Source organism: Zonotrichia leucophrys, chromosome 3 (assembly GCF_028769735.1).
Source record: "Zonotrichia leucophrys gambelii isolate GWCS_2022_RI chromosome 3, RI_Zleu_2.0, whole genome shotgun sequence".
Taxonomy (NCBI): domain Eukaryota; kingdom Metazoa; phylum Chordata; class Aves; order Passeriformes; family Passerellidae; genus Zonotrichia; species Zonotrichia leucophrys.
Genome location: NC_088172.1, coordinates 51,930,945 through 51,952,540, shown reverse-complemented (window position 1 = coordinate 51,952,540; position 21,596 = coordinate 51,930,945). Strand labels below are relative to the sequence as shown.

At 37.2% G+C, this 21,596-nt stretch overlaps 1 long non-coding RNA gene across 1 annotated transcript in view; it reads left to right on the top strand.

The window, feature by feature from the left end:
- Positions 1-21,596, top strand: part of LOC135445565 (uncharacterized) — a 145,796-nt gene that overhangs the window by 106,930 nt on the left and 17,270 nt on the right. Inside the window, exon 2 of the long non-coding RNA XR_010439554.1 lies at positions 15,363-15,536. This is a non-coding gene — a long non-coding RNA (uncharacterized LOC135445565). The remainder of the gene's footprint in view (positions 1-15,362; positions 15,537-21,596) is intronic.

Below are 21,596 nucleotides of genomic sequence, written 5' to 3'. Positions count from 1 at the left end.
CTGTGTAGACTGGAGGATATAAGAAGAATTATTTATTAAATGCGCTGCAAAACTGTGATGTTGTCCACAAATATTTGTCTATCCATGTCTTTCTTGTACAATATAAGCCAAAAAATGCATCCTCTGAAAGATGATGAGAAAAAATAGATGCATGAAGTATAAGAATTGTTGATATATTTATTTGTATAAAGTGAGAAATGGTTTTGTATGCACAATTGAAACATAAACACATAGAATAGATACAAACACACATAAATAGAACAAATATAACATGTAATATGTTCAGTCCATCTGGTTCTCTCTTGTATTTGCATGAGGTGTTGAAAATACAGGCATATGTTCCTCTTAGAGTGAACAGCTGATGTAGCTTATAAACAGAGAGACTCAACAGAAAGGGAGTCAGAGCTGTCGAAATGTGTGGAAATCCATAAGGCCTTACAGTATGACACAGTGCCCCAGTTACAAGGATTTTCTTCAAAATTTTATTCTGAAAAGAAAAAAAATCTCTAGCTATTTAAGCAGATAGAACCTGGGCTGAAAAGAAATGAAATAAGATTTATGACATTCTTTATGACTCACTTTATAAATGTTGTCATCCGATTCCTCAGATCACTTGCTTGTGTCTCCCTAATATCAGGTCACAAAAGATTTGCTGAATGGTGCAAAAGGCCTCTGGTCACTTCCATGAGGGATACCTTCCCTTCCCTTCCCTTCCCTTCCCTTCCCTTCCCTTCCCTTCCCCTTCCCTTCCCTTCCCTTCCCTTCCCTTCCCTTCCCTTCCCTTCCCTTCCCTTCCCTTCCCTTCCCTTCCCTTCCCTTCCTTTCCCTTCCCTTCCCTTCCCTTCCCTTCCCTTCCCTCTTCCCTTCCCTTCCCTTCCCTTCCCTTCCCTTCCCTTCCCTTCCCTTCCCTTCCCTTCCCTTCCCTTCCCTTCCCTTCCCTTCCTTCCTTCTTCTACACACTCCAGACCAGCAGCAAATTGGCTCTGCCGTAGGGAAAGGAGCACACCTCAATGAGAGAACATCAGGAAGGAGGAGAAATATATCCAAAGCACAATCCTATGGATTCTTTTGGGAACAGGCTGGCCAACATGCCTACTGAAATATAAAGAGGGAGAAAATGTGGTGAAAATGTACCAAGAAACAGAAAAAGTTTCCAAATTCCCTAAAAGTTGAGTGTGAGGTCATGCCTTAACAAGCAGATATAGTGGAGACAAAGAAGAAAAATAGTGACATATCAGTAAATAGTGTTGAGGATTTCCCTAGGGCTGTTTTAGCATTGAGTGCTATCAGCTTGGCTACATTTCCTGTAATGAAGTCTGGCAGGTAGAGTACATTTCAAACTCCAACACATGCATAAGTTTGTGCTCTGCTGGGTTTTGTACGGACTGTAGAGACCACAGAGGGCCTTGATATACACAGGGTATTGAGACAGCTGGGGAGATATCAGCAGTATGATTTCAAGAGCCAAAATATGATGTCCGACTGAATAAGCTGTGCAGCATTTGCTGGATTTAGGATGACGGAAGATTCAGCAAGCACTGGGCACGTATGGATACTCTGGATTCCCTCTCATAATCTCATCATTCCCTGTATCAAATCTTTAACTCACAGGCCTCGTGGCATGTCCTGAGATTATGCAGAGAGGGGACAGTGAACTGTTTCTGCTCTTAAATGTTAAATTATGTAACTTTTCCAGTTTACATAATGATATGTGTTCATGGAGTTGGAAAGCAGATCCTACACCTCCTGAAGCCATTGGAATGTTGCCTCTCAGAGAGGCTTATAGGTCTAATCAAGTGGCCATAACCACAATAGCTGAATGACAGCTATGGTTTAAAATAGCAACGCTGCAGATAGTTCTGACACCCTTTCTCAGATCAGCTGATATAGAAATATCCTGATGGTGCTGCTTTGAATTATACCCATTGTATAGAAACATATTGAAGATACCTGTCAATATAGGCAGAAGGAACAAAAATATCAGACTTGATCTTTTAAAACACATAATTGTAGAGTTAAAGTTAATGTAAATCAAGAGTCCCTTATAAGCTGCACTATGGTAAGCAAAGTATGAGTTAGACATCTTGCCTATGCCCCATGAAGTGTGTGTTTTCAGAATCTTTCCTGCCTTGGTTTTGGCTGACTTCTTTGTTTTCAGCCTTATTTTGATGTGGCTCAGCTGTGGTTTTGAGGTCACTGGGATGATGTATGAATTTTGGCAGGGAAATGTCAGGGTCAGTGCAGAAGTAGGCAACACAACTGGTGGCAGCTGGCTGCCTTATACTGCTTCCACATCAAGCATCCCTGCTTGCTGCTTACCATCCCAGGCAATTAACCTTCTTACTGTGTGAAATCTTCATGCTCACAAGAGATGAGGATTACAGAACACAGCACAAACTGGTATTTCATAAGGTCATGGTAAACCAATAGATGTTAGAGGAAGAAGCTTGTGAGTTTAATCACAGATATGATTAGCTGCCTAAAATATACTTATCCCCAAGGATACTTCAAAATGTTTGCTAGCAGCATTACATGGCTGGATATACTTTTCTTCAGCCCATGACTGATCACTAGGACTCAGAATTTGGAAACATCCCATTCCCCACCAATCTAGTCTTTCTTTCTTCACACTTCTCTGTGATGCTTGGTTCATTCTGCAGCTATATGTGAGTCTTCCATTTCACAAACTAGGTATTCACTGTCCATTTCCTTATAAATTCTGCTCCTTTTCTGAATTAAATTGAAGCTTAGCTTCATTCTTCCTATGGGATTAAGCCTTTTACAGTAACAACCTCGCAGCTGAGCAGCAGTGCCACTGGAGACAGCCAGCTGCCTTTTGTATCCATCACTTCCCATTCTTCACCCAAACACTGTAATGACAAAAGATTTGCCTTGTGTCATACTTTTTCTGAACATTTTTCCCACAGCATTTGCACTTATACACACCGCCACAAATTTTTACTTAGTGGTTGCAGACTCAGGAGTTACTGGCTCAGCTTTTTGTTGAATGACATTTCAGTTGCTGAGTTGCACATTGTGGGTGCTGACAAGTTATTTCATTAATGTCCAACAGGTCATGACTGAAACACTTTCTAAAATCATTCTGTAAAGTCGCCTTTAATCAGATGGACTTTTACCAGAAGGCAGTAGATACCCCAAACTGCCAAAAATTGCTATCTATTAAATCCCAACAGTACACTTCCAGCTGATTTCTGTCAACTATGACAGTCATCTGGGAAAGTGCTTCATGTCACTTAATAAGGGGAATATATCTTCCTGAGAAGTACCCTTGCTTCGGCCCTATCTGTAGCTTTGTGCTCTCTGATACCCATGTTACCATTCAATATGTATTTTTTCAAGTGGGAAATGAAAGTTACAGTGTATTTAGTCTAAAATTGAGAAAATATCCTCACAAATATTATGTTTTAATGTGTTTATTTCCTTCTCTCCTCCAAACAGCATTTTTTCAATACACAAGGTGTTTGCAATGCTGATTTTCACAATAAATTCAAGACCTCAATACTAGAAAATGCTTTATTTTTTTATCATTCCTGCTACAATTTTGTTAACTTACTATTTAAATTAAAATATTGTTTAAGTAACTGCAGCAGCTAGAGCAAAGCAGTGATTAATTTTTCTCTCAGATCAATAAACCTGACCAAAATCTATCTACTAATATCTACGTGTATGAAGTATGTTAAGTTTCAGAGGAGCCCAGCCAGTACTGGGGGAATATTCAGTTTCCTCATGGGAAATACTAGGCAAAGATATGTTATTATTAAAAGTTTGTGAAGAAGAGCCTGTTTCACATTCCAGCAGTAGTTTAGACTTCTGAGTGTTTAAATTCTCAGCTGCCAGTGCTAAAAATTCAAGGGAAGATAAACATTGCAGTGAAAAAATCTCCTTCCTAATTGAGGATATTTTGTGGCTTGAAACATCATGATGCTTGGAATGTTTTGCTAAGCTGTCCTTATTTAGCCAGAATCCAACCCGAAATGCCAGCTGTGCAAACTTATTAACACATCCTTTAGTTTATGGTGACTCATTACGCAGGGACAACATACGAACAATTACTCTTGCCATTCTGTTCAGTTTAATTATGTGAGATTTGATGGGACTGGTTGTTGTTGCAAATGAGAGCACAGGGACAGCAGGAGTCTAAAACCATGAGAGAAATGCGTGCATATTAATATAACTTCTACATATGATTTTGCTGAATGTTAAGAGCATTTCCATAGTGTTTTGCATATGTATGGCCAACTCTACCTAACTGACAGTCTAATTTATGCTACCAGAATATGGGAGCCATTGGATGGCAATGTAAAGCATGCATCTTTGAGTTAAACTTGCTTTAAAAGATATCTTAAATTGTGGATTGTCAAGGTAACCACAAGAGATACAACCATTTCTTTTCAAGAAATGATGAAGAGAGTAGGCAAGCTATACCTACATGTCAGTCAGACTAATTACAAGAACTCTCTGCTGGGTTTATCATGACAGGGTAGAACAATTAAGCCTCTGATCATGCTTTCAGAAACAGATAATTCAGATAATTCAGATACTTCAGTTGAAGACAAAATTTTCTTTATTCACCTGATCAGTTCAGCAGCGATATGCAAATACCCTGAAAATGAAATGTCAGGAGGGCTTAGCCCTTCGTGAGGAAAACTCAGCATGGCTGTTTACTTCTGAGTCTTTAGCCAACATTTTCACCAGATCACCCTTTCACCAGATACTTTTTGTAGGTTACTTTCAATTCATGGGCAGTTAAATGAGAATTCAATGGACTCTTCTGCCATGTTGTTTAGGAGGAATCAAGCTTCATTCGTTACTGCCTAGCACTCTTTAAAATAATTCACATCTCTCTGAAAGCTTTGATAAGAACTCTCCAAGATATTAGTATTTTGTCCTCTATTTTTACATGTACTATGCTTTGTATTGACAGTAGGATGATGAAGAATGGTGTCCTTCGGTTCTAATGTACAGGTAATTTAATGGTATGTAGGTAATTTTTACTGCATTTATTTATACATGAGTAAGCATTCAGATGAAATTTCTATCAGCTTGAAATAATAAGTTTTTAGAAATGGAATTGTACTTTTATGGTACTTTTCTGGGCATCAGGAGACTTAAGTTCATTGCCCCATTCATTCCAAGAATTAATAAATCCATGTGGGATACCTTTGAGTACGCTATAGCTTTTGAACAATTCAAAATTTCTTTTGAATTACTTTGAGGAGTCTCTATTAGTAAGACTAGCACATGGATGACTAATATGACAATACATCAGAAAGAAGTGAACTTTTCAGCATGACTTCTCCTCCATGCCTCAAATAGAGTGGCAAAATGGGGTAAAGATCAAATATAATGATCACATCATTACTTCTGCTCACTGCATTCTTTTCCATCTATGCGTCATCCTATTGCTGCTCTTTGCAAAAGCTTGTTCTCAATTAGAGTGTACATTGCTATATAAGTCCTTCATCCATACTAAGTCAGTGTGTTCCCTTAATTATATCTGATCCTACATCACTGCAGCTGAAGAGGAACTGTTACATGTAGGAGAGTTCTAAGTCTTCGAGCCTGAGGAAATCTTTATATTGGATGCTATAACTTACTACTATACAAACTTTACACCTTGCTGGTGGAACAATCCAATTAAAGCCTTCTGTCTGTCACCTCCTTAAATTCCAGAGTAAGCAGAAGTCTGTATCCATTTTAGCTCAAAATTCAGGAAATGGTTGCTGTGATACTTGAGGCAACACATTTAGTAAGAAGGCTTACATAAATCTGACAGCCTTCTAGGCATCAGAGCTGTCTGTTCTTTCATTTAGGGTCAACTAAATCCCATTAAATTGCTAATCAGACAGGCTAAGTAGTTGTGTTAAAATTCCTGTGCTGATGTAAAAGAAACTACAGTCACAGAGACATCTGAAACAAAGTCAATGCTAGTTAGTGGGCAAGATGGTTTCCACTGGAATGAAATGAAAAGCTAAAGCATTCCATTAAAAATGGCACCATAATGCACAGAGAGAAAAAGAAAATTTCACAGACAGTCTAATTTTCCCATCTCCTAACTTCTGTGGTTCTGTTAGCAATTAATATCTAAACAAATGTTTGTCTGTTTATTCCCTGGATCTGCAAGCAGCTGTTTCCTGTGCAGAGCAAAGACAATATGCAAGTGCTTCCTAAAATATACAAGGACATGGATAGCTTGTATTGTATAACACAGGCAAACAAACAAAAATTTTAAAAACCCAGCAGAAATACTAAAGGATCAATTCATTTTCATTTGCATGGCATTTACTTGGAAGAGCCAACATACTTAATTAATCAGATATTTATGAGTACTTGTGAAAGTTTATTTTATTTGAGATACAAATGTGTTGCTATAGATTTCTCACAATAGTTTAATTTATTGTTATTTCAGTTTTCTGCCTTGAATGTATAAGAATAAAACCCTTAATCTTTCTCTGCCCCTAAAAGCCTTTGTTTTTGCATTTGGTTTAGCTCTCTCTCTTACTTCTTTTTAAATTGTATTTGTTGCTTGTTATACAATGTTTAACTTCTTAGGTGTCCCATGCTAATGTAGATGGTTGTGGAATTGCGATATTAAGTATGATTATTCTGTGAGCAGTGGAACTGATGAAGCCTGGCTTCCTATGGTCAGAATTACTGCTGTTTATGGAGCTGCTAATGCCACATGAAGTTTTCATGCTGCTGGAGTGCTCATACTAGCTCTCTCTTATATGGCTCTTCAATGTCTACAATAAAATTCATACCATGCTCTTTTTCTTTCCAGGGCACTAATAGGGTCATTCATCCAGCCTATTTTCATGACATTTGTAGGTTGTTTATGCCTTTGAAGCTACTGTTCATCTGTCAAATCAGCTGGAATTGTCCAAAAGGTGTTAAATGGAAAATGTGGATAGACAGAGAATTATGTTTGCATATAAAAACACATGAAAAGTACTATTTCTTTAGTCTCATCACTTTTGATAACTGGAGAAAAAATGCAATCTAAGTCAAGATAAGGAGCACATTTTCCAGAGATGCTGAAAAATGTTTAAAAAAACATGGTGAAAAATGAAAAAGGGTTGATCATCTGCCTAAACAAAAGAATCAGATATTATTTTAGAAACTCAAGCATGTCCTATCCAGCCTCCAGCAGCCTTTCCCTAGGTGTTTTATGTACCATCTGTTTACAACTGCCCTCATGGCTGTCTTTGATAGACAGGTAATCTGAAATAAATAAGTAAAATAAAAAATAAATGCCTATGTCTGGTCAATTCAATCACTCCCTTAGAATTCTGTTTCTTCAAGGCTGAATATCTTAATAGAGATAATGGTGCCTCTCTAACTGTGACTGTTATGGAAATGATAGCAGTAGTAGTCAACATAAATAACTTTTTCCTGCATCATCCCAACAGGGACATTGCATTCTGGAAACAAGGATTTATGGATTTTGTAAACCCAGGCAGCATAAAGAGCTGATTCTGTTAATAGCAATTTTCTGTCCCCTTCTGCAGTTCTTAGTTTCTTCCCTTTCCATTGAGGCTTTCCTCCAAAATTTAGAGGACTTTAGTACAGGAAAAATTGCTAATCCTATCCCTTAGGCTGAAAGCAAATAGTGTCATCCATATCGGATATTTCCGTATTTGTTATCTCTTCAGGTTTCAAGCAACATGACTGGAGAGAAGGGACATTAATCAAGTTGTTATCCTCTACTTTTCCCTTAGGTTCATAAATCATAACACCATTGACATAATGAAGGTCTTTTCGTAGGCTAAGAATTTTCTTAGGAGCTCTCCAAGGACAAGGTGTGCGGAGAACCTCTTTGCTAACTCTATTTGAATTTCACCTAAAGTAAAAAAAAGAAATTGAAAATTGTGGATGTTCAGATGGAAATGGAGGCATCTTTTTCCGAAACAAAAGACACCCAAACAAAACAGAGAAATAAAACAAGCTGTCCTTCCTGCTGAAATGTTTTTTCATATGGGGAAGATTTCTCAAGATCACTGAGTAAGAGAAAGAAGCAGTAACAAAATGAATGTGACTTTCCAGGTTAAGAGGGTCATCTTCTGTGATCATTGCCTTAGATATATATGCTCTGGATAAAATTTGTAATCGATAAAATTCGAAAAAGGCCTGGACCCAGCACTTCTATTTTCTCTCTCAGCTAAGTGCTTTAGCTTGACACATTCAGTTCTTGATAGTTGTCTGTGCTAGAGCCAGCTGACATTGGCTCCATTGGACATAGGGGAAACTTCTAGCAGCTTCTCAGAGAAGCCTCCTCTGCACCTGCCCTGGTACAAAAACCTTGCCAAGTAAACCAAATACAGCTGTGGAGGGACACAGGCCTGCCTTGGCTTCATCACTGAAGAGGCAATTATTGTACAAATTTTTCTGAAGCAAACTCAGACTTAACCCTTACAACTGTTTTTGACCTTGTTGTTGCATCAGTGATACCCAGATATGCTCTTCAGTGCTCCTATATCCATTTATATTTGGCTGTCATGGCAGAGATTTTTTCTTCATGAAAACCACTTCAATTACATATTTGAAAGCTATAAACCTCACAACCATTTTCTCATATTCAGTTGCTTTCATTCAGTTTTTCAGGTTTGCTGATAAAATGCATTCTGCTGATATTTGACCATGTTACATCATGAAGCTTTACTGAGGCTTAAAGGACTTCTTCAATTGCTCAAGATGTGAGCTCGCAGCCAATAGGACTTCCAATGCTTTATTGTAACAAGAGGCTGAAAGTTCACAAGTCTTTGTTTATCTGTTTATCACGAGTCTTATGTTTGAAAGATCATGATGACCAGTGGAGACATCTAAGAACTGGAAAAAAGTTCTCAAAAGACACTTTTGTCTTCACAAAGGAAAATATGGAGGATCTGGGAAGTCACAAGGCAGTCAATTTTACCTTAACCCTTAGGAAGGTTATGAAGCAAATAAGCCTGGAAAACATTTGCAAATACATGAAAATTAGGAAAGTAAATGGGCATAGTCAGCATAGATTGATGAAGAGGAGAGCAACATAACCAACCTGAAAACCTTCTATGATAAGATGACTATCTTGATGGATGTGAGGAGAGCAGGGGGTACTCCTTATATTGACTTTTTTGTCTCCCATAACATCCTCGCAGACAAACTAACAAAACATTGACTAAGTGGAGAATGAGGTAGGCTAAAATGTGCAGCTGCACTCAGATGATTGTGATAAGTGACACAAAGTCCAGCTGGAGACAAGGAGCTACTGGTGTGCTGCAAGGCTTGACTCTGGAACCAATACTGGTTAGCATCTTTGTTAAAGTCCTGGTGAGGGGACAGAGAGTATTCACAGCAAATTTGCAAGTGGCACAGAATTGGAAGGCTGTAAATTCATGTATTAATTTGGAGCATATTACAGATGCAGTAAGAGGCAGGGTATGCTTACTCTTTAGCAAACATAATTATTTGAACAGTTCTCATAATGGGTATGCATATAGGCAACAGCCAAAGGAAGAAAAAGATCAGTACAAGTTTTAACTCTTAATCTTACAGTCACTCAATCAAGTACTTGAAGAATTTTACTATTGGTATTGTCAATTTGAGCTGTGGGGCAAACACTGAGGGGCCCTAAGGACAGTATTATGTCCCATAATGGCTATGTGTAATTGCTATGGAGGCATTTGGACTAAATGTCTGGAATGTTTATGATTCACAAAGGATATTTTTGTATGTCATTTGCATGTATTTGACTACATCAAAAATGGTTCTTAAAACTGGAATGAGCAGGTTGTCTAAGATAATTTCCTCAATGCCTCTTGAAAGTGCTCTTGGGGAGAGCAGGGAAATTATATTTCAGAGCCAATCAGAAGTCCAGCAGTAGCTGTGCACATGCTGGGCATCAATCCTTTACTCAAATAGTTGCACTTGTACTTCAATGAATACAGAGAAGAAAAATAGACCTGTTATGAGAAACTCAGATTTCCATTTACAGTCTACATAGTCCTGCTGTTTTCAAACAGTAATTTTAAGCAGTTGTTTTACACAAAGGCAGTTAGGTCTGTTATGATCCCAGTAAAAAAAGTCACTTAAGCTCTATAAAGTATCCTTTAAAAATTATGTATTAGAAGTAACACCATAAAGAAGAAAAGAAGAATACAGATAAACTTACACCCCTTTAAATGTTAAAAATCTATAGTTGTGTAGCTTTCAATAGACCTCTGATGCACAGTGTGTACACACTGTCCACGGGAAGAATGACCCCTTTTGCTATAGGAATTCCTTGAATGAGAATAACTGTGTTCATGATTTCTGCTGTCTAACAGAAAGGATGCTCATGTAACATTTTGCTGCACTTCTCGATAAAAAGGAACAGGAAGATGCTGCAATTGCTGGTACCCAGCAGGAGCTGCCTCTAGCAATAAGCCAGCTGCTGTGATCCTTCAGCCAAGGGTTTTGTGCAGCCCAGCACAGGCATGAAGGCCATGCTGGAAGTGCAGCACAGCACGGCACAGGACTGGGGTACTCAGATAAACTTTTTTGCTGATCACTTACTCTATGATAGTGTCGCAGTTGGGATCATCACCTCATTAGCTTTTAAATATTCATCATAATTTATGCAAAAATATATTAGGAGACTTATTATATTGATTGTACCCAGGCAATGCCTGTTTCATTGTGCTGAATCAGTTTTGCCGTGTTGTGTTGTATGGTATACAAATTTCCCCAGCTACTTCTTTTTCTTTTAAAAGGATTATCTATTCTTTTCATGTTTATGAACATAGATTTAAGCCAATATTTTAAATTAAATTTTAAAAATGTATAGCTTTCAAAAGAAATAGGTAGAAAAATAAAATATCAAGTGCTCCAAAATGTACTTGATTTCAGTGTTAGGTTGACATAGTATGGAAAGTTGCACTAATTGCAGGCTATCTTAAGCACTTTTATTTTTCAAGTTGTGACATTCATTTAATTTTAGCTGTTGTAAATTAAAATGTTATTTTCGTATTCTAAATATGTCAAGTCTTATCCTGTTATTGAGCAATTGCAAAAAAAAAAAAAAAAGAAACAAAAATTATTAATAGGAAAAGAATCGTGGTTGCCATGAAACATTAGAGATTCTCAGTCATTTTGAAGCCTGGTAATGCAGTACTTCTGAGGTAAACTTTCCCAGATGTTTTTTACTTCCCATATGAAATATTCATGAAAGAATGAAAAAGCACCCTCAGCCAAGATGAATTAGGTTGTCACTACTAATTGCAGTAGACACGTTAGTTCTTTGTTGCACTGAGAAAATGATTCCAGCATAAAGTCAGAGGCTTCTAATGGAAATCAGGTAACTTCATTTTTGGCTTTTTTGAAGATTATTTTTTAAAGCTTTACAAAGAGTAACAAAGATTTTAAAGATTTTAAAGAGTAACAAACAAAGAGATCTAAGCAGGCAATGGAAAGAACCCTGGGCAATCTTTGAAGATAACTTTTTAAAAACATGTCTATTCTGAACACAGGACAAAACAAGGAAAGCTTGTGCAAGGCCAAGCTAGAGACACCAAAAGTGAGGCAAATGAGAATTTCAATTGTCACAGTTGGACTTTTTGGCCACTGTTGAGGCTAGGCTGTAAAACCTGAACTTTGTTTTTTGTTGGTTTAAAATAGAGACCTTTCAGAGGGTAAGGGAACAAGCCAGTAACTACAGTAATGGAGGGGCTCAAGCTGTGTTAAACAAGGTGAAAGCACAAGATTTTATTTGCTATGAAGGTGATTGTAGAAGTGATGAAAACAGATAAAAAGTAAAAACACTTAAGTAGTAGAGCTGTTGGTGTGTATTGAGCAGGAGGTGTGTATTGAGCAGGAAGTGGTACTGGTGGTTTGCAAATGAAAGTCACTATGAGGAGCTGAGAGTTTACTTCAGGTCAGCTTGTAGATTTGTGGAATACTTGTCAGGTTTGAGACTGCAACTTGCTTCAAAATATTTGCTATCTTGTGCAGGAGATAGTGGTGGAAATATCTGTGTTTGTCTTAGTCTTTGCTTTTTCCTGTTGCCTGAGACTAAGCAAAACAACTGTTTGGTGAAATATTGAAGGCCTTAATTACAATAGTGCTTTGGCATTATTTTCCTGCCTCTCCTGTCCTGATTTTAAGGGCTAAAAGGAGTGTGACTGTCAAGATGTTGTCTTGACTGCAGTAATTAATCTGTTTTGCAGCATCCAGACTGCTAACACCCAAAGAGGAAACGTATGAGAGGATGCTGGTGACTAGGTTCAATCAAGCATCTCACAGTGGATGCCTTAGTTCTGAGGGCTTCTGCAGAGATACCACTTTACTTCATTATGCATGTAAACAGATTCCTTGACTGAATGGCTCTGCCCATCTTTTGACGGTGTCTTTGCTGGCAGGAGGATGGTATTGCATCATTGGGCCTTAAGACAGTAAAGGAAAGAGCATCACGGAGTGGTGCAAGAGTTATTAATTTGACTTTGGTTAAGAAAACTGAGTGTCCACTCTAAGTAGGATTGATTATTTGCCATGTTTTTTTAATCCAGGGACCAGATCTTCTTCAGAAAGCTGGAGATCATGAAAGAGTTCTATTTATAAAGCCATAAAGATGATGGTTTACAAAGTTCTTCAATCAAATCAAAACTTCCACAAGAACGTGCCTCAAGAGAGATAATCATAACATTCAGTTTTCAGGCTTCTGCAGGTATTATGCTTTAAACAAGCACTTTCTTGTATGTATGGGAGGCCTGGAGATATGCAGAACATCAACATTAAAAAGAGCCAACAAAGGTGACTGCTTGTGGAGGTAAAATAAAATACTAGAGTTACAGTATTCTTTGGACCCCAGTAAGATGAATCATCCCTTCTTCCCTTTGAAATATGTACTTCATGGACAACAAAAATACCCCTTGAAACTAATCCTTTCATCATCAGAAGCATATTTTTTCATTGGCACATCAGCACAAAAGGAAGTGCCCTGGTTAAGAGATTATACCTTTGTCATATCTAAGGCAAGATCAAAAGCAAGTTACTGTTCTTTCTGTCTTTCTCCCAAGTTAGAACTTTCTATTTTCAGTATAATGTGCACAAAGCTTACAAAATAGACATCTTTGGTATATGAATCAAAGTAAATAACCAATAGTATCCCAATTTCATCTAGCAGAAAGTAATGACTGTGAGGAGAAAGCCATTATTAATCACCTAAAAGAATGTGAAAGAATGGCTTTCTGAGTGGAGAAACAAGAGAGCATCTTCAGAGTTCTGAGTCAACTTCAAGTCCAACATTTTTTGATCTATGGCTATGTCTGCATTGGCAAGTGTAAGGGAGAGTATGAAGCAAACAGTGGCGAAGACTGAGTTAGAACTCTGATTTTATGGATTTTTTTTCTTCTATATTTGGGCTTCCATCCCCTATTTTGACTCTATTCATATATCATGGACTAACTCTGCATAAACAATTGGATAGCATTAGTTGTGCTCTTGGAACAAAGCTTACCATTTGGTCTCATCAAAAGAAATGCAGTTAATGCACTCTATGACTCATTTCATGAAGTGATTTACCAAAAAACGGTAATACAGGTGGAGCCATTGACTTCTGCAGAGAAGAGTCACTTCTTTCCCCTCCATAGGGTAGGTCCTGCACAGGTCAATCCTTCCCATAACTGCAACAACCACAGTAATGTGGGTGGAAACTGAGTGTGACAGTTCAGCCTGGGAGAGCCAGTGTCCTCTCTTCAAGGCTGGTGTGCAGGTCCTTGTTCCCAACTTACCACCTTAGGCAGTTGCCTCCTTATCTTATTTTTCAAGCCAAGGCTGAAAAATGACTTATTTTTATAACTCAGAGTAAGTAGATGGCATTCTTAAATCAGTACTGCTGTGGTTGAACTGATAGGAAATGTAATAATCCATATAATTATAGAAGTCTATATCATTTTATGAAGGTTTCCCTATCTTCACTGGAATTATAAAATCAACAGCCTTTCAGTGATTGTCTTGTAAGGTCCAAAGGGCAAAACCAATCCTTTCATAGATGAGGCAATTCCCTGTTTTATTAGAAATTCTGGTCATCATTTTCACCTTCAAACAGATTCTCATGGTTTAAAATGTTCAAATTTATTAATATTGATCCCCCATACTCCAAATTTTCTAAACTTCACAGATCAAATATTGAGTGACTGAGTTTTATTTAATATTCACTTGAATCAAATCCTTCATTAAAATATTTGGTCAACATTCCAGTTACATTTTAAATTTGTGTGTACCTCCAAATATCTAAGTTCTCTCTAAATGTAAGTTTATCACAATGAAAACTTGCTGACACTTTTTTTTTTCATTTTTAATATAACTGAAGCATAAGTTAGTATTTTTAAAAATGGAGTTGAATTTAAGGAAGAATGCCTGGTCAACTGCAGTTCAGAGATTTCCATAAATATCCTGTTTAGTAATATAAATAATTTATTTGGAGTTGTATTTTGCAGTAGTAAAGAAGACTGAAGTACATATTGTGTTTTTATGGGGTTTATAACCATAGAAGTTATACAGGAGATATTAAAAGTTGATCTTATTTGTCATCTAGAGATTGGAGTCTCTTCAATTCTCCTACAAACATTGGTGTTGTGATTTTATTGAACAAATAATTTTGAGATGTGTCGTGTCCAAATAAGTGGATTGTAAAGGACTGAAAAAGGAATTTTCATTAGAACTTCTGAAGTTGTCACCACCCTATAAAAGAGTCTCTAACTGTTTATTTCTCAGTCAACTAGGAAACAAAGCAAAGAAAAAAAAAAGAAAAAAGCTGTTGCACTTTTTGCTTTTCTATCCATAGATAGAATTTGAGAATTTGGTGTTTTACTATTGTTTGTTATGAACCTGAATGAAGTTTCATTCAGGTATTCTGTAGCTTTCAGTGTGCCTTGTTCACTGAAAGGTACAGAATATAGTCAAGTCAATCATTTTTTATGCACCCTTCACATTTCACAACCTTGGCTAGAACAATGGAGAGCTGGAGGCTGGAAGGAAATCCTTGTTTAATACAAATTATTTGTCCAAGATTACTGTCCCTTCACTGACTCACTATTAAAAAGATTTTTCCTTTCAAATATTTATAATATGGTTGTTTTTTCATTTAGCTTTCTAGGCAAAAGGCCAAAAAAAGATTAGAATAGCCATAACTGTAAAGAGGACTACAAGCCTTGCCTCTTATTCCACTGTATTGGTTGCTAAAAAATACCAGACTGAAATAGCAAAATTACTGTAACAAATCATTAGCTTTGTTTGCATTTTCCAGGACTATTTTTCACAATTAATCAGCCCAAAACACTTACCAGCTAATTGTTTTAAAATTAATCACGTCACCATTCTCTTTCCAGATACACTACTGAAGGAATGATGAAGGGTGGTGATCAACACTAACACGTGTCACAAGTTATATACAGCCTGATTAAATGACTCCTTGTGGCCAACTGGTCTTAGTGTCTGATGCATGAACTAGAGCTCATCCTGAACTCATCATCATCTCTTTTTCAGCAGGAACATACTGGAAGGTAAGCAGACAAATGTAAAAATATAGAATCAGGATAAAGATTTCCTGTGTGCCAGCAAAGGCTGTGGCTGAGTGGATGATTTCACTGCATTTCACTTTCAGGGGTGAGAGCTTATGGCTCTGGTGTGCAGAAACACCATTTACCTTGCTATGCAAGCAGCCCATTGTTTACATGTGGAAGTGTTCTGGAAAATGACACAATCTTGTTCAGAGAACAGGATGTCTCCCAGTCTGTGTCTCCAGAAATGTTGGAGCAGATATCTGATCTAAAACCGTATTAAATCTAAACTTCATAAAATTCATAAAAGCAGAGTACGAAGTATTTTCAAATCTACTTGTCCGTAATGAACTTCAGAACAGTCCAACCATTTTCTTCATTAATTAAATAGTTGGAGTTCTGTGCTGTTAAGCAAAAAAAAAAAAAAAAAAAAAAAAGATGAAAAACTAGAAATAAAAAAGGCAGGGAAGAAGAAAGCAGTACTGGAGGTGAAACAGGGGTATGAAATCACAGTACAAAGAGAGAAGAAGGGAGATAATAGAAAGCAAGGAAAAGAGAAAATTAATATAATTAAATAATACCAAAACTACATGTTCATTAATGCATAAATTATTTTCTATAAGCGTTTATAAATGAAAAAATATTTCTTCTCTCTAAAACAATACACTGAATATTAAGTAAAAGAATGAAGGAAATAAGTTGCAATGTAAGATCCAATGTAAGCAAAATAACTTAGGAAATATAAATAAAACAATTTGTAAATACAAATAAAATATTTTAAAATGTCAAAGTGTGTAATGTAACAATTAAGAAGGATGAGCAACTGGTTTTATGCTTCAGTGGCTTTCAGAGATCTAAAAATAATTCTGAATTTTGTGAGGCAAAATTTTGGGGGATTTTCCACCTGCAAGGAAATTGTGGTAGAATTGGAGAAAGGAAAAAATAGAACAACTCTTGGACATTAAACACTTCTAAAGGTGTAAATATTTTCACACTTAAAAAAAATCAGTAATTAGTCTCATTCAGATAAAACTGAAAATAAGTGAAAGTGGAAAAGCTCAAGTTCTCATTTGTGTTTGTATTTGAATTGATTTGCAGGGTAACACTGAAGGGTCCTTTACAGAGCCAGGGAGGGCAGTGAGTGCTGGGGGTGCCTAATCCTTCTCAGAGCATGCAGCCTGCCTGCCTTCAGACAGCTTTAGCAAAAGTAATATTAGCCCCAGATTCCCGGGAGAGCCTTGCAGGGACCCCTACAGCAGCTGCAAGCCAGGACCTTCATGGGCATGTTTTAATCCAAGTCACTGAAGCACCAGAGAGCCTGGAAATCCAGAGACTTGGTAATGCAGAGGACAATCATTCAACCACAGAAATGAAAACCGCCTCTCAAAATTTATACTTCAAAATCGGACAGATGACGTGGGCTGAAATAAATGTCTTTTCAGGCTCCCCATTAGGTCTGTTCATCACTGCTTTGGCAGGAGTTGTTCAGCAGCTCTGCAGTTCCCACCTGGGGCTGCATCACCAGCCTGGGGAGCTGCTCCTCTTGCACACTGGGGTCTCTCACTGCTGCTGATGCCTTAAAGCCTCGTGCTTCCATTGCTGTTTTTTCCCTTCTTCCTCTTTAGTGCTGCACCTTGCTGTTTTGTCAGTCCTCCCCACATCCCCCTGCTTTCATTTATTCAGGATGTTTTGACTAATAGCTAGTGTTTGAGGAGTCTGCTTTTAACCCTCCTTCCTTTTGTGCATTTGGTCTTCTGGGAAGATAACAAGAAATAATCGTAATTGTACTTGTAATAATGAGCAAAATGTGTCATTCAGAGATCTCCAAATTGATGCTTTTCATTTAGTCCTTCATTTGTTCTTCCTCTGCAACTTGAGCAGAACATCTGATCATTATTTAATTTCTAAGACTTCTAGTATAAATCCCATATCTGAGAAGAATGGGTTGTAAATGCCTGGTATCATTCCACACTCATTGGTTCACTATTGGGTCTTCTGGGATACATTGTAGAATAATAACATAAATTATAGTCTTCCAGTGTAAAGTGCTCTTCTAAATAATCTCTGCTCTGCTCTGCCCTTCTATGTATTTTCCAAGTTTTAAAGCTGAATGTTATAGAAACCAGAAAAAAAAGTTGGTTTTTTTTTTTGCCTTATCTAAGTCTTACATGCAAGCACTATTTTTTTTAAAGTGAGGCACAGGCATCAGCTCTAATTGACAAAACAAATCAAAATTCTCAATTAAAAACTTTCCACAATATTGATTTCCAGAAGCTGGAGAGTACACTTTGTGAAGGGCCATTTGTTGTGCTGAATATTTTTTTTGCATTTCCCAGGAGAATTGACAACCAACATCTGTTACAGATATGAGGCTATTAAGGGTGGCTTGAAACTGGTACTTATCAGTCTTCTCCCACTCCAAAAATAATCAATCTTTTTAATGAACTGCAATGTTAATTGGCTGAAACTTCAGCTCAAATAGGATTTGTAAAACATACTGTCACTTTATACTAAATAAAAAGTTACCGCTCTGTCTCTTCCATCTCGTAATTTTCAGATTCAGATTCTCTTCCTGGTACCATACTTATCTGACAAAAAATCAGAAAAGTCATAAAGTCTTTTTAGAATAAGTTCTAGGTATCAACAATACACTTTTCAGTTTTCTACCTTGGACCTGGAAGCAGTCACTCACTTGGACACTCCAGATGAAGTTTTTCCTCATTTTAATGCGTTATAATAAGGGACACATTTCAGCAGCCTCTATACAATGCTATTTTCATCTGATTAAATGAATATTTAAGCAAAAAATTACAGCTGTTCTGTTAATTGGCTGAAACTTCAGCTCAAATAGGATTTGTAAAACATACTGTCACTTTATACTAAATAAAAAGTTACCGCTCTGTCTCTTCCATCTCGTAATTTTCAGATTCAGATTCTCTTCCTGGTACCATACTTATCTGACAAAAAATCAGAAAAGTCATAAAGTCTTTTTAGAATAAGTTCTAGGTATCAACAATACACTTTTCAGTTTTCTACCTTGGACCTGGAAGCAGTCTCTCACTTGGACACTCCAGATGAAGTTTTTCCTCATTTTAATGCGTTATAATAAGGGACACATTTCAGCAGCCTCTATACAATGCTATTTTCATCTGATTAAATGAATATTTAAGCAAAAAATTACAGCTGTTCCATATGTATTTAAAGTTTCTTCTATTAGATGTTCCAATATTAAGGTTTGGGCCCATTAGCCAAATAAGTAACGTGAATTACAATACTTTAAAACAGTAGCAAACGCTGAAATCTTATGGTTATCCATAATACCTAAACAAAACAGAGGCCCTTCCATCCAGATATTCAGATAGCAGGTTTACTGAGCAATCAGCCAGGCAATTATCTGTGCTTATTCATGTGAAACTACATCAAGGTCTGCAGGTCATCATCAACATAAATACTTCAGGCTGAAATAAATATTTTCAGGCAGTTCTAGGCAGAAGGGGCCTATAGGCATGAACTAGCAAGACCAACAGTGGAGCTCATTCATTCATACTGAGCTGTAATTTCTGGCCACATAGTAGCTTCTTTCCAAATTGTTATATCCCACACCACCAGCAGCTGGTTTACCACCACTCACTCCCAGAGCACTGGTAAAATATGAAGGTGTCTTTCAGAGTATAATATTAGCTTGTGTCTGGGTAAGCAACATTCAACATCTGAATGCAGAGCAAGACCCTTCACACAGCTCATGGTGCTGGTTTTCTGGAGTCTCTGACAGCCACCCTTCATTAGGACGGTGGAATAGCCCCATAAGGAGCCAGTCGGTGACAGACTGCTTGTGCCCGCTCCCCCATATCTGTGCATAAACTTCTGGTGTCTCCTTACTCAAATTGTCAACTGCCTCTTGAGAACAGAGCTTCTGCAGCATTTCTTATATCAGTTTCAAATCAGCTATGTTTTATCTGTGGCTAAAGGAAGGAGGATGCAGAGAGCGAAGTTAATTAGCCTATGGCCTTAATCTACCTCTCTCCAGCGCATTGGCACAGACAGTAAAATTTGTTCTTCCAAACACACCATGTTAGCTGGTTTATCAGATTACGTGTTCGTTTATATTTAAATGCCATGAAGACAATATTTATAAGCAATTTTTTGTAGAAGGATGTTCTTCCAGTGCAGCACCTCTGTGTTTGGAGCAGCCTACATTTCAGTTTGAAATAAGACAATATGTCTTAAGACGCAGAGAAAGCTAGAATACACTGGAGAAGGCCTAAAAGAATAAATATTAGCATTTCCTCAATGTTATGCTCAATAAAGACACAGAGCCTCCACTGTGATATGAAAAAAAAAAAAAAGAAAACCTGAACTGACTCTAATGCGGTTGCTCTGCATTGATCAAACATGGCCTAAATTGTTGCAATCCCAAAGATGTAAAGAATGTAGAAATCCGTTAATGTGTCCTGTTACTCCCTAATTTCACAAGTTTATTAGAGAATGAAAATTAATGACCAATCATTTTCATATGATTCCTGGGGCTGAAGTCCCCAAAGTAGAGTGGATCTTTCATAAAACTGGGAAAACTCTCAATATACTGGGGAAAAGAATCAGACCGATGTGAAGGATGTGGGGGCTGTCATGCCTCCCATGGCTGGTTGCTCAAGGAAAAGAGCAGGACATTTTTTATAATAAAGAAAACCAAAGATTTTTCTTCATCAAGCCCTGAATTTCTGCTTGATGAAGATGCACCTACTGATCCCTCCCAGAACCTCTGTGTGTCACTGAGCACACTGAACATGCCAGCCTGCCTAAATTCAGCTGTCAGACATGTTTCTACTTATTTACCTTCTGCATTTTCTTCTTGCAGCCCTTGTCATCCACATAATAGTGTGAACCTGCTCTTGACAGATTTTTTTCCCCTTCTGGTAAATCTGAAATGAAAGTGGGAATTACATGACCCCAACACAGTTATTAAACCAGGACTAGAGAGAGAAGCAACATCCATCTTCAAAAGAAGTTTTGACGGGAAATAAGAGGATTGCTGCATAAGAATAATACCTGCTGATAAAAGACCTGGAGAGTTTGTGCATAGCCAAAAGCTGTTTGTAGCTGCTTTTTAAGCACATCTGGAGCCAATATTTAGCAGGACATATACACATGGCAATCATAATAGCGCACATTAGGCTCATCAGCCAGCCTGGCTAGCATTGGGCGTAAGAGGGAGAGATGATTTCTCTTCAGAAGTGCAGGGATCTCTCTGGTAGCTGCTCTGCAGCAAAGCACAGAGAGCAACTGTTGCTTTTGTAATGGTAGCAAATTATTCCCAGGACTTATTATATCAATAGGCAAGTCCAAAAGTATATTCAGCCCAGAAGAGAATGCATATGACAAAAATGACAGCTATATTTCTAATATTCAGTCATTTTAAATGTGCCCTGATTGTTTGGTACTTACAAAAAAGATTAAATTAAAGTCTTTATTAACCTGTGTTTACAAGCTTTGGCTGCTTGACATAAATATAAGTCAATTTGAGCATTTCTGACCTTTCATTTTCCTGGTGGTATATCCTGTGAACGACTTCTGTGCTTGGTCACTGATATTTTAACATTTTTATGGTACTTGATTCCATCTTAAAAAATACCATTATATCATCTTTCTCTACAAACTTATAAGGAAAACAATAAAGGGTTTTTATATTTAAATCATATTCTGCATACATTTTTAAATTTTTTAGCTCAGAGTAATAATTCTTTTACTGGATCTTGGAAAATTTTATAGAGAAATTAATTACTATTTTTTAATAAAGATGTTGCAATGTTTGAAACTTGTCTCTACAAGGATGATAATAATACCATCTGTCCTCTGGTTTGTGAGAGACAATAAAAAGATAATTTCATTGAAGTTGGACCACAGATTTATACAGCAGAAGTAATTTCAAAAGAAATTAGACCTAGCAGGATCCTTTTTTCAGGGGAAAACATCAATTTCATCAGAAAATATCACTTTATGAGAACAGTTCTTGTAAAGAGAAAAAAAACCCTTCCATACTTTTCACATCAATATTTTGACAGGGCT